General features: G+C 54.0%; 1 long non-coding RNA gene across 1 annotated transcript; it reads left to right on the forward strand.

Annotated features, from left to right (window-relative positions):
- Positions 1-9,333: 9,333 nt before the first annotated feature.
- Positions 9,334-12,785, forward strand: LOC125333979. The gene is made up of 2 exons (XR_007207033.1): positions 9,334-9,522; positions 9,710-12,785. It is a non-coding gene; the product is annotated as an uncharacterized LOC125333979 (long non-coding RNA).
- Positions 12,786-13,687: the final 902 nt, after the last annotated feature.

A 13,687-nucleotide genomic window follows, 5' to 3' on the forward strand; every position in this document is an offset into this window, starting at 1 on the left:
TGTGTGTGTTCACAGCCTGTGTCACTGTGTGTGTGTTGTGTGTGTGTTCACAGCCTGTGTCACTGTGTGTGTGTGTTCACAGGCTGTGTCACTGTGTGTGTGTGTGTTCACAGGCTGTGTCACTCTGTGTGTGTGTGTGTGTGTGTTCACAGGCTGTGTCACTGTGTGTGTGTGTTCACAGGCTGTGTCACTCTGTGTGTGTGTGTGTGTGTGTGTTCACAGCCTGTGTCACTGTGTGTGTGTGTGTTCACAGCCTGTGTCACTGTGTGTGTGTGTTCACAGCCTGTGTCACTGTGTGTGTGTGTGTGTTCACAGGCTGTGTGTGTGTGTGTGTGTGTTCACAGCCTGTGTCACTGTGTGTGTGTGTGTGTGTGTGTGTTCACAGCCTGTGTCACTGTGTGTGTGTGTGTGTTCACAGGCTCTGTGTGTGTGTGTGTTCACAGGCTGTGTCACTGTGTGTGTGTGTGTGTTCACAGGCTCTGTGTGTGTGTGTGTGTGTGTTCACAGCCTGTGTCACTGTGTGTGTGTTGTGTGTGTGTTCACAGGCTGTGTCACTCTGTGTGTGTGTGTGTGTGTGTGTTCACAGGCTGTGTCACTGTGTGTGTGTGTGTGTTCACAGGCTCTGTGTGTGTGTGTGTGTGTTCACAGCCTGTGTCACTGTGTGTGTGTGTGTGTTCACAGGCTCTGTGTGTGTGTGTGTTCACAGGCTGTGTCACAGTGAGTGTGCCTGTGGCAGGGACAGCGCACGGACCCGTGCAGGCTGCAGGCAGGTGTGACAGGATGTGTGTGGGGTGTGTCTGTGCTGAGGCTCTCAGCACATGCAGACAGACACCAGCTCCGACCCCTGATCCATGGACTTGCTGGCACCAGGGACACGTGCGAGGCACTGGAGGTCACATCCCTGGAGCTGCTTCCTTTTTCCTGGCGGTGACAGCACAGGACGGCGCTGGCTCTGCTGCCCCGGGGCTTCTCCCACGCAGCCTCTCCCTCCACCTTGTGCTGACCCACGCTGCTGTGTGACCTTGTCGCTGCCGCCGAGCGGAACCTTACCGAGTTTTGTCCGGGCTGTTTTTCAGCGACATTCAGCTCCCCTGCCTGCTTCAAAGCTGGCATTTGCTGCCACAGGTATGACAGTGACATCTGCAGCCAGGGGCTCCCGCCTCTCCGAGGTGCTTGGAGTCGCCTGAATCCCTGTCCCTGACACTCAGCTTTTACCCTGCTGTGGATAGATTTTTAGAAAGCAAAGTCCAGGGAAGGCATCACCACAGCAAAGCTGTTCCGAACACTGTTAAACTAACACTAACTGCCACCATGGTTAATCTGTACCAAGGTCAAATTCACAAATCGGCAGGTTAGCTTCAGTTCCAGATGGAAATTAGATCATCAATTAATTAAATCATCACTTTGATACAGAAAGAAAACTGCATAGGACTCAGTCCTCGTAAATCTTGCAGAAGCCTTTGAGAAGGTGGCTCTGTATTTTATTTGGAAGAAGTTGACTGAAGAAATTCAGATCTATAGTGTGATAATGTGAACAACTTATCGCCCTCTGCCTAAGCCATAACCCCCGAGCTGAGCTGGGCACTGCCATGTCCACTGTGTCCCCAGCAAATGTTGCAGCTCAGCATTAACCTCTGCTTCAACAACCAGGGGTTTGAGGCTTCCCATATACCACAATTGACTGATGACTATTTCGAGTTTCTTAGGACTTTGAAACCCAAAACCCACTTTAATTTTATGAGTAATTTTATGGGACAATCTTTAGGGCTGTGAAAGCTGGAAACTTCTCCTTCAGGTGCCTTGACCTTATGGCTGCTCATCTACCCACGCAGGAGCCCCTCTCCACTTTCATCTGATCACCCTTGAATTCAGAGCTATAAAAAGGATGGGCTGTCTCCCAGCTAATAAAAATAGGAAAAAAGGGAGAGGCAAAGCCGAAGATAAAGGTGTCGTGAGCCCTCCCCTCCTTCACTCTTTGGAACCTCCTGGAGCTGGGGCTGGTGTCTGAACTAGATGGTGAAGTCCTTCAGGCACGGAGCTGCTCGCTGCTGGCTGCCCAGGGTGCATGGACTCACACAGCCTGCTCACTCCCACGTGGGATGGGATGAAGAGCTTGCAGGACGGGCAGTGCAGGGCTCCTGAATCAGGGGGCAGCTTAATAGGGTCTTCATCGCATGTGGGCCAAAGGAAAACCGGGCTCCTGGCCTGAGAAACTCCTGAATTCCCACGCTCCAGCTCTGCTGGGGCCTTGGGGTCTCCTCCCATGCAGTTAAGTGTGTGTGTCCATGTGTTTCTCCTTGTGCCTACGTGGGAGAAAACGTAGATATGCTGCAAATGGATGCTAATGGTTCCAGCCACAAGGGAGGTTTAATCTGTTCTTCATCTGTCCACGCATCAGGGTGACTAAATTCAGTGCCAGGTGCAGCATTACAGAATGGGGGCTTGTGCCCCCCTGACAGTCATCAGGACCTGGCACAGGCACCTCTGGGTCTTGCTTGCTCCCAGATAATCAGTTCCAGCATCATTTCCCCATCTCTGGCATCTATGAGCAGACATAGACTGCATTCCTCAGTCTTTGCTCATCCCTTTCCGTTGACTCTGGCATTACATCCACCGACAAGTCACATCCACTGGCAACTTCTCCTCCACCTGCCCAAGAAGGAACCTAAAAACGCAAATGCTTCCTTCACCCCAAATCTGCTCTCCACGGAGGGGCCCAGCAACCTCTCTGACAACAACCAGCAACGTGTCATTTGTTTTTATTACTCTAGGAGGGCAGGCTGCTGTGCGTGACCAAGGAAACCGAGAGCGGGCTGCCCTTGTGAACTTGCTGAGTGCCTGATGGAGATTGGGAGGAGAAGAGAGCTGGGGGAGTAGGAAAAACATTACTTCTCTCCTGCTTATTGGCCAAGGCAAGATTGATTGACTGTACTGGCGATAGCATAGCACGCATCAAGGTAGGCACAAAATTGTGGTGAGCACTAGAAAACCACCAGCCGTGGGGATGAACTTAATGTGAGGGAAGACATATGAGGTGGATGCGGATTTTGTGTTGAGCTGAGGAGCGGTGTGGCTCCCTGTGGCAGGAAAGGGAGAGGAGATGAGTCTGACACAGAGCACAGAGGCGTGTGATGGCACTGGCTGGTCACTTGACAGAACAGGTCTGGCCTCATTCTGCCTCCCTTTTGAAGTCTCCAGCATTTATAGCCAGTGCTAGAGAGAAAAACACACTTCTAGGATGCAATTCACCTCCTCAAATCAGCCAAGAGGTGTGTCCAGAGGTTACTTCACAGGTGGAGGCTTCCTCCCTTGCCAGCTGAAGCCCTGCCCAGCAGATGAGATGCTCCCAAGCAAAGGGCAGGTCTAGAAAAGGACCTGAAGAACAGGGGGGTGGCTGGGAGGCACACTGGGAACGGTGATGGGAAATGGGAAAACACCACGGTACTGGCTCGAAGCCTGAGCAAGTGGCTGGGGGTGGCCGTTGTCATATGGTGCCGTGCACAGGCCAGCTGGAGGGATGGCAGAGGAAGGATCAAGGTAAGGGCTTGTGAAGAGAAGAGGAGCTGGAGGTGTTTTATGGTAACATAAAGTCGGTTTGGTACCAACAGTTCAGTTTTGCATGATGGTGGTGGCTCCAGTGCTATTTCCCACTGACAGATATTCAATCCAGCATCATTTACACAAAGGACGTGGAAATTATTTTTTGGATAATTCTTTGTCTAGAAAGCTTCAAAAATCTGCCTCGCAATTCACCTAAATTTGATGCTTTCAGCCTTCATTTTCCCAAAACTGAGGGGAAAAACATTCAGTTTGAGGGGGAAGGTTAATGAAGCAGCATTTCCCTGCTGCTGACCTCCACCGTCTGAATTTCACCACATCCTAGACCGAGCAAGGCAGCGGCTCAGGAAGAAGCTGGGGTGTTAAGGAGGCCAAGGGCGTCTGGGTGGTGGGAGGCTGCTCTGGGAGCTCCCCGCCGGGGCGAGGAGCGGCGTGAGTGGGGCCGGGGACCCGCGTGGCACAGCCGGTCCCTCCGCCTGCCTGCGCGCTGCTGGCCCCGCAGCTTCCTCTGGCAACGCCTTGCGCAGGCTATTTTTATGCTGTGTGAAAAAGCGAGTCCTTCTGCGAGCTGAGGGAATGCGGCGTGGAGAGGGAAAGTGAATTAGTGAAGGTCACAGGCGGAATGTCGCTGTGCGCACGGCTGGGGCAGAGCGCGGGGAGCTGAAGGGGATGGCGAGCGGTCTGGGAAAGGGGCTGGGCTGCGTGGAAAATGGTTGTGGAGCAGCTCCACGTTCCACCTCTGCCTTCCCGGGGAACATCCCGGCGCCGTGGCCCTGCCAGCACGGGGGAGTGAGCTGGCTGCGCGCACCTACTCCTGCGCTGCTCGCGGGTGTTGGTGGAGCATCAGCCGCTCCACGGGCTGGAACCGGGGTTTACGTGCGGCATAAAAAGTAATGATCGCGCTCTCCCGCTAAATCACACGCAGCCAGGCTGGAAGCGGAAGCCGCTCCTGTCCGCAGCGGCAAAAGGTTCGTACAAGGGAGAGCCCAAATAGCTCCCGGAGGCGAGAAGCAGCCTTTTTCCCCTGCTGGAATCATGAGGGGAGCAGTGCCCAGCGCCACGGCCCTGGGACACGGCCAAAAACCACAGCCACTTCTGCGACATCCCTCTCCCCACGCTTTTCCCTCTTCCTCTAAAGCAACGGTTTTCCTGAGAGCAGCAGGGAAAGGTGAACGCAGAAGATGCCCTGCCTGCACATCCCTGCTGGCAAATGGGAATTCGGGATCTGGACCACGCTTGGGCTTTCCTCGCTTGGTTCAGCCAAGTGAAAAGTTGGCCATGGTGCTCCTCCCCTTCATGCAGGGTTTGGATGGGGATGGGAGCCCAGGCAAGGGAAGCGCATCCCTCTGCTCCCGCTGCCACGCCGCGAGCGGCTCCGTCCCGCAGCGCATCGCGTCAGGGTACCGCGGGGAGCCGGCGTGCTCCCGGCAGCCTCCTGCTTCTGGGGGACGCTGGAGGCACAGTTCCCATCACTTTCCCATCTCGGAGCAGATTTATGAGCCTCCCAAAAGCTCTCCTGCAGCCCTCCAGGAAGGCTGGGGCTGGGGGCTGGCAGGGGGGGGGCTGTTTGCGGGGAATTGTGAATCTACTTTCTTACACGGCTGCGTACCACTGTGCAACGGTAATCCCCTGAGCAGGGTGAAACGGAGGCCTAGCTACCATGACCTCCTCTGTAGGTTTCCATGGATACCATGTACTATAAATAAAAAAAGGAATTTCAAACCAGTTTTCAATCCTGCTTAGTGGGAATAGGAAACCTCTTTTGAATTTAGTTTCCTATCTCACCTTACGGGGGTTATTTTGCAGCCTGTTTGAAACAAATAATTACCCCTTCAGCCAGGAAATTACCACCAATCTTACCTATTTACTTCCAAACACTCGGCTAATTAGCACATTGGGGAGAGCTGCCTATTTGCACGCTGGAGATGGGAGGCTTAGTGTCTTTATTTTGGTGGTGCTGGGAGAAAGGACGCGGGGCCAAGGGTCAGCGAGGGGCGTCAGAGCCCTCCGAAGAAAAAAATAATAAAGAGAGCAGGAAAGCTGTAAAACTCGAAACGCCGAGATGCCGTGTGAATTAGCGTGCAAGAAGCCCCGGCAAAAAAGGGAATATTACATCTGCATCCTTTTGCAATGAATCAGAGTCATGCTGCAGATTTTGTCTGGCATACTGGGTCTCTGGAGGATAGAAAATAATTTGGTCGCAGCAGTGGGAGGTGTGTGTGCGTGGAGAAGGGAGTTGCTTTCCAACAGCCTGCTGTGGTGAGAACATGCCTGACACTTCATTCCTTTCCAGTTAATGCAGCGAGGCCGGGAGGAAACTTAACCCTCTAATTGCTAAAGTGTACCGGGGACTTGGGAAAGTCCTTGGAAAGCAAACGGGGCTCCCGGGGTTGGTCTCCCCTGGCCCGGCACTGCTGGCAGACAGCTGAGGGATTTGCCCAAATGGCGGGTGGTGGGGGCAGGGGAAATGCTAATTTGAAACAGGCGCTGGCGAGCGGGGCCGGAGGACAGAGAGGTTGTGTTTGTCAGACCTCTGGGCTGGCAATGGGCCGGCCAAGTCCAGTCCGTCACAATGCTGGGTCTGAGCCAGCTGGACACGTGGTGGCTCACGGAGGGGTCTCACGGTCTGGAGTTCCCAAATGGTTCTGCTGCCCAAGCTCAGCTCTGTCGCTCCATGATCCCGGATCACCGGCACTGAAAAACCCAAGTGCTTTCCATTTTTTTCCATCACCACACCCATGTTATGTCCCCCCACCTCCCTACACGGCTCCTGCTGCTCTGGCCACCCAGCACAGCCCTCACAGCGGGGTGCTGGCGGGGGTGACCCACAACTTCCACTGGACAAGGGAGGGAGGGCAGGTGAAGGATCCGTGAGCACAGGCTGGGCAGCCCCATCTGCTGCAGCCCCATCCATCTGTGGCTGCCGGGGCTCTGCTCCCCGCTGCCATCCCTCGGTGGTCTCTGGGAGGCTGTTCCCAGCAGGCACAGCTCCGTGTGTGAACCAGCTACCAGGAGCGCACTGTCCCTTCGCCCCGCTCACCCCAGCAAGGGTCTGCCACAGAGCACAGGACTGGGACTGAGAGAGCATAAGCTCTCCACAGCTGGGAAGGAGGAGGAAGAGGAGGAGGAGGAGGAGGAGGAGGGAGGGATGCACAAAGCACCCGGGGCTCAGCCAGAGCCTCGTGTGCAATACGGGTAAGCTCTGCTCAAAGCTTGTCCATAATGTTTAATAGCACAGGATGATCACGGGCATCTGACTTGGAGCCTGTTCGCTGCTGCCCTCCTAAAGCTCCTTATTAGCATTTCCAGGACATTGATGTTGTGCTCGGATATACGGGAAGGCACTCATACGTTACAGAGCAGCAATATATCAACGTTAGAGAAGGGCCCATTTAAGCTTAATATCAGAGGCTGGGTTTTTCTGGAGTCAGGTGTCTTGTTCCCATTGAAATTCAACAGGAGTTGGAGTCTGCTCCCAGGGCTTCTCTGAAAGTCCCAGACTTAATTAGTATTTATCTTAATTAGGGGGATGTTACCTGCTCTGGGAACCTCATGCTATCTGCTGTATTCATCCCCACAGCACCCTGGGAAAGGGCTCCCAGCCCTTTCTGCAGTGGGGGACTGAGACACATGGTGGCTGCTGCTGCCAGCCTGCCACTCAGCAGGGAGCAGGAAACATCTTCTGGGGGGCTGAGAGGGTCACAGCACTGCCCCCCTGCCTTTCTGGGTCATGTTCTCTCGGGAGGCCAGATTAGAACATGCAGGAGACCAGAGCGAGGTCGCTTGATGGGGTGCAGCAGGAGGATGCTGAGCCCCCCTCGCTGCCTGCCTGGGCCCCGGGGGCATTTTCAGGGAGACCTGGGTGGACACAGAGGTGGCCCAGCCCTGGCTGTGCTCTGGAGCGCCGCTGCTCAGCTGCTCGTTCACCATCTTCAGGCCAGGCCACAAATCGCAGGGCAGAGGATGGGAGGGTGGGGAAAGGAGAAAATCTGTGTGTTTTTTGGTTTTTTTTTGTTTTTTTGTTTTTTTTAATTTAAAAAAACTCAAAGTCACCGGCTTGGGAAGAGCTTAGAAACCTGATCTGGTCTGAGCCATAAACAGCCAAGAAGGACAAGCCATGGGGCTCTCTTGGCAAGCGGAATCTCACCCACGCCCTCCTGCAGAGGCAGGGAGAGGCAAACGAGTCCAAACAGCTCTGAGGTCCTCTTGGCATGGACTTTCCAAGGGCAGAGAAACTGAAATCTGAGCCCCTGCCGCCTGCCCTCAGCCCCTGCTGCTCCGCAGTGCCGGGAAGGATGGGGTTCCCCACCACGGTATCCCTGTCCTCCCCCCCCGCCTGGCATGAGGGGTGGGGTTAGGATTCCCAGCTGGGCTGGCAGCTTCAGGGAGGGGGTTTGGAACAGGAACAAGCCAGCTGTCCCTTGGCAGAGCCATCAAACACGGTGACCTCCCCCGTGGTACTTCAGTGGGTGGGATGCGAGGCCTCGGGGGCTGGCAGTGCCGTGCAATGGGGACCTCCGGGGCACAGTGGGGACCTCCAGGGATGTCCTGGGGATGCTCAGGGGATGCAGATGCAGCGTGACCCAGGGATTAGGGCAGTGGGTGCCGACAGGAGGAAAGAGAAGATGAGCATCTCCCTCCTCCCACTGGGAAAGCTGCCTCCGGGCAGAGCTGTGAGCCCGGACAGGCTGTGCTGGCAGATATCTCCAGAGGATCAGCCTGGCCCACAGGGCTTTGGGCCAAGGGCTTGGGGGGGGGGATGGTGAAAGGCAGCAGGAAGCTCATGGCTTGCCCGCAGAGCATGCTGGGCATGGCACAGGCAGTGCTGATGTCCGGACAGAGGCAGGAGAAAAGGGACTCCAGAGAAGGGCAGGAGTGGGATGAGCCATCTGCAAACACCCACCAACAGTGGGACAAGGAGCAGGGAGCAGGTCTGCTGGGAGCAGGGACAGCGGGAGGCTGGGAGCTGCCACATCTGCTGCCAAGTGCCAGGTGGGTCAGCCTGCAGTTGACCTTAGGGACATTTTTGGTGGTCTGGTGATGGTGACTCGATCCATGGGTCAGGGAAGATGTCTGAGCTGGGCTTGACTGCCATGGTGCTGAGCATTCAGCTGCTTATCAGGAGGTCAGGGAAGGGACAGGAAGGGACATCTGTTGCCCCACTGGACCTGTGGACAGGTCTTTCTCCAGCTCTCCTCCATTAACTGCATGTCCTGGAGAGCAGGAATGGTTTTCCAGATTTGCTTGTGAACTGTAGGGCTGGAGTTTGAGAAAGGGTTGGGGCAGAAATGTCTCTTGAAGGGAACAAATGTGGGTTTATAATGAAGAGGAAGGGGGAATTAGTCACTGGGGGTGAATAGCCCCAAAATGCAGTCCCAAAATATTGCAGAGATTCCTTCATTGACCAGTTGGTTCCTGACTTTGAATGTTCGTATCTCCCTTCTCCACTCTGTTTTTTTCACTCACCCTGGGAGAAGAATGGCAAAAGTTTCACAAGGAAAGGGAAGCTCTCAGGAACTAAGGGTTGATGTTGAATGGCCTGATGAAAATTCCTGGAAATGTTAACATAGCAGAGCTGCAATCAGGAGCTATATCCCCACAAATAACACGGAAAGCTGTGGGAAGATCATTCCTTCCAGGTCCCAGGGACACAGGAATACAACAGGTGGCTCTGAATTTAATACTACCATTAAACAACCTCCTTTATTCAGCCAGGAGAAATGTGGTGGCTGGAAAGATGGATGACTCCACCGTTTCATTCTGCTTCATGCAGAGCTACCATTACCTCGCTCGATATTTTATGGAAGGCTCGCCGGGCTGAGCCTGTAGGCTTCGAAATCATCGACAATGTGCTAATGTAAAGTTGCTTGAGCTTATGGAAGATTTTGAAGGCCTGGATTCCATGTGTTGAGACTGGCACCATATCAGAGGAACAGCTGAGTATATGGAGCAGGGAAGCTACGTGTAAGTTATCCAGCAAGGAGAGAATCTGCCTGGGGCTGCAATCCTGGGTGCTGTGATGGGGAGGGGAGGCAGCGGTCCCGGCTGGTCCTTTCTCACCATGCAGACAGGCTGGGGCTTTGCTCCACAAGAGCAAGATTATCCTCTTGGTGGACACTGTCCTGGGCAGCTTTGTCCCGTTTATTTGCAGGCCAGGCAGCAGTGCAGAGCTGGGGCTGCGTGGAGGCTACGATGGGATGCGCTGTGGTGCGAAGGAGGAACATGTGTCTTCCCTCTGCTGCGGGACAGTGCTTTGGCTGCCGTCGCAAATGCCAGCCCACAGAAGTGGCTCTGGGGCCACAGGGAGAGGGATGGGACTTTTAGAAAATCTAATTTAAGCTTGGCAAGCACTTCCCTCTGAAGGAGGTCATCTCTTCTCCAGGGTGGCCAGGAGGGAGAAGCTCCTGCCCGGAGCAGCTGCCTGCCCTGCTCAGAGGGAAGGATACTGGCCCAGTGCCTTCAGGCACTGCCTGGAAACCCCTTGGAGGCAGTGCTAAAGGGATGAAATTTCCTTACCAATTCCCAAGCTGCTCTGACAAAGATCCCAGGAATACCCAGGTCTGCAGCGAGGTCCTGCCCCACCACCAGGGACTTCATTCACCCATGTGGAGCAGAAATAATTGTCCCTCAGCTACCCAGGCTCACTGCCTGCCCCATTGCAGGAGGCACTAAAGCAGAACAGCTGGATGGATCTTGGTGGTATATGGAAGGGTTGGAACAATCCAGGCTCCTGTCACGGGTGGTGCTGGCTCACCAGGATAGGCAAGGAGCTCACCATCTCTGGAGTGACATATGAAGCAGTGGTGGGTGGCTGGGAGTGGGTCTGCAGGCAGGGGGACAAGCTTTTGTGACAACGAGCTTTGAACTCTTGTAAACACCACAATCCCACCTGAACTGGTTTTCCTGGGAACTCTGGAAGACTCCACGGCATCCTGGCACCATGACCAACATGACGCTGCTGCTGGGGACAAGCTGAAGCTTTTGTCTTTCCTGGGTGAGTGAACAAGCTGAAGGCTTTAGGTACAGCCACCAGCATCCTTCCTTCTGGAGCAGGTCACCCCTGGCCACCAAGCCAGGCTGCTCCTTCCCCAGAGCAGTTTGTGAAAATGAATTTTTACACTGGCCCAACGCAGTTGGGCTAAAAGAGCTGCCTCACTCATCCGAGCTCTTTGGGAAGGCTCTTGGGCTGGGGCTTTTGCTGTCCTTAGAAGGGGCCACCAGGATGTGTGAGTGGAAGTGAGAAATGAGATTTCCCGGGAATAATCCTCCTACATGAAACTCAGTGGCATCTGTGAAAAGTCCCGTGTGCACCAAGACGATCCACGTGAGGGAGCGTAGAGAGATGTCTGGAGTGAAACCATGTCCTATTAATTTGCTCATAACCATTAGGGTCAGGGTCAGTGGGGTGTCCAGGCTGACCAGAGAGAGAGGCACCATGGGCCTGGATCACACAGCTGAGCTCAGCACAGTACAGGGCAGATCGTGTCACAACCAGAGGCAGAGCCCATCCTGAGCCTCCCTAGAGCCACTCTCTGCACTGAGGGCTCCTGAATTGGCTGCCACCTTCCAGGAATCGGGTTATTTTGTGACAACCCAATGAGGACCTCTGCTCGAGAGCCCAGCAGTGACCAGAAAGGTGAATAAAAATAAGATACTTCATGGGAGAGACTGCAGAGAAGGATGTCAGGAGTCTCACAAAGGCGTTAGGCAGGCAGGGGGTGTCACCGTGACCTCGCCTGGAGCGCTGTGGGCAGGGCTGCACATCCCACCTCACAAATGACAGTCACAGGCACAGATCTGGAGGAGGGCTGGGAAAATAGCTCCAAGACTGGCAGACCCTGGGGCTTTTATATGCACAAGCTTGGGCCCATTTGGCTTACAAAGCTCTGGAAGTCCTGAATCCAGCTGGTTGTTTCTGGGGTGACTGGAGCCAAAGGCTTGCTCCAGTGTTCGGGGAAGTCAGCTGGACTCTGTCTGAATGCTCTGACCTGCAGTGACATGGGCTGGTTAAAACCTGACAAGGGATGCTCTGAAGTAGAAAACTTCTGCCTACATCAGACCAGGAAGGTGTTCCCAGCTCCATGCTGTGGGTCAGCATTGTGCTGTCTGTATTTCCTTAGGCGTCTGTTAACAAGCCACTGCTAAACAGTGATAATCCTCCCGCTGCCAGCCCAGGTCTGAGTGTTTGCTGCAGCAGGATAATGTCCCCAGCTAGAGAGTGTGTTTGGAGCCCGTGCAATGGCCCACTTAAATCCACGTGAGACTTGAGGGGTCTTGGCAAAGGAGCAACCTAAATCAAATTAGGAAGACAAGGGGATGCTCCCATGGGCCACCGCCTCGGAGTGAGCCCACAGGACTTGAAACAATGATGTTTCCTTTGCCATGGAACAGTAGAAATAGGTAATCCAGATTAGTTGCTAAGTGCCTCCAGGAGGTAGGATTAGTAAAAGGAAGAGTCTGCAGCACTCAGCTGGCAGAATCTCACCAGCACAAAGGTATGGCTGTAACGGTGCCTTTGCAAGTGTCTGCCTGGACTTAGGGGGCAAATCATGGGAATGACCATGAGAAACTCTCCAAGGGCCACAGAAGCAATGCTTATGTGTATAGGAGATGTCTGTGAGTCTGCAGCACCTTGGCTCTCACTCCAAACACCATGATTAAAGCAGTGAGCTTACTAATTTTGGTGTTGTTTTGGCATAAAGCATTTGCTACATCAGTAGATGTTTGAATTCACACAGACAACATGAGCAATAAAATGGTATTTCGTACGTCAGGTTTGTTTTCGCTTTAGAGAACTGGTCAGAAATGGAAATTTCTGTTTGAAGACGTTTGAATTCCCAGTTATCTGGGTCCTACATAAGTCAGGAATTCTGATGAGCTTTCAGAGGCAAAGCATCTGCCCTTCATGGAAGTAGATTGGTTCTGCACAACAACAGTGCTCAGCAGTTAAGGGTACCTGTTTTGACTCCATCCTTGGTTCAGCTTGGTGTCTGACCATACCTTGTTCTGCTTCTCTCCCTGGGGCTTCTTTCCTGTCTGCTCATCTGGAGAGCTCATCGAGACTGGGTGATGCCAGATCCAAAGGAAATGAACCTGTGCACCACCTAACCCCTGGTCCCAGGGTGAACATGGCATCCCACTGTGGAAGACACCCCCCAGACACCAGGAGCAGTGTTAGAGACGAGATCTGTGCTGTTCTCTCCAAAAACACAAAGCTCTGGAACATTGATCTGCTTGTACTGAAATCATTGTTGCTTTTGAAGTAGCTCTACTGGAGGCAATGTTTGTGCCTCCAGGGCCCTCCAAAAACTAGAGGAGGCAGCAAAAAAATCAATGGGGGTTAGGTGGGGGAGTTTTCTGAGCTGCCTTTCCCAGTGCTCTTGGCTGTTGATAGGAGTCTCTGGGGTGCCACGTAGCCTGGTGAGGTGTGGGCACTTTGCCTCCATCAAAGGTGGGGAGAAACACCTGCAATACAGGGCTTGGGGGGGGGGGGGGGGGGGGGGGCAGAAATAGAGGCCACAAGGTATGGGGGTCAGTCTTCCCTTACAGGACGGAGGTGAAGAGTCTGACTCTCAATTCCTTTAGGCAGAATAACCAACAGGAGAGAGGGTCCCTGCAGGTCAGCAGTGTTTGGACGGGAGCTGTGTGTGTGTTGGGGAACTGAGCAAATGGGGGAACCTGAGAATCAGGTGTCTTTGCTTGAAGACACAGGTGTTTGAGCAATACCCCTACCCAGTGCTGCACAGAGATCACTGCCCTGGCCTAACGCCCCTCCTTGTTGGCATCAAGTGGTCAGGGACTGCAAAGTGCTAGTCCAGCCCTTCCCAGGGGGATGAGCTGCTGCAGGATCCTCTCTGATACATCCCTTCCCTGCCCCTTCCAACCAGGCACAGCAGTGGTGGAGCCCCCAGAGCCTGATGAGGAACCAGAGCATGTGCAAACCTGCTCCTTGTCCTTCCCTGCCAGTGTGATTTGGACTGGGACCTAACCCCAGCCGTCATCTCTGCCTGGGATAAAGGGAGTTTGTTTCTGCCTTAGCTCATTGCAGTATCTCCTGCTGGCAGACTTTCCAATTAGGGAGCCAAGTGGGAGTCAGGAGAGACCCCAGGGTGGATTTCACACTCACTCT

This window comes from Corvus hawaiiensis, chromosome 15 (genome assembly GCF_020740725.1).
Source record: "Corvus hawaiiensis isolate bCorHaw1 chromosome 15, bCorHaw1.pri.cur, whole genome shotgun sequence".
NCBI lineage: Eukaryota > Metazoa > Chordata > Aves > Passeriformes > Corvidae > Corvus > Corvus hawaiiensis.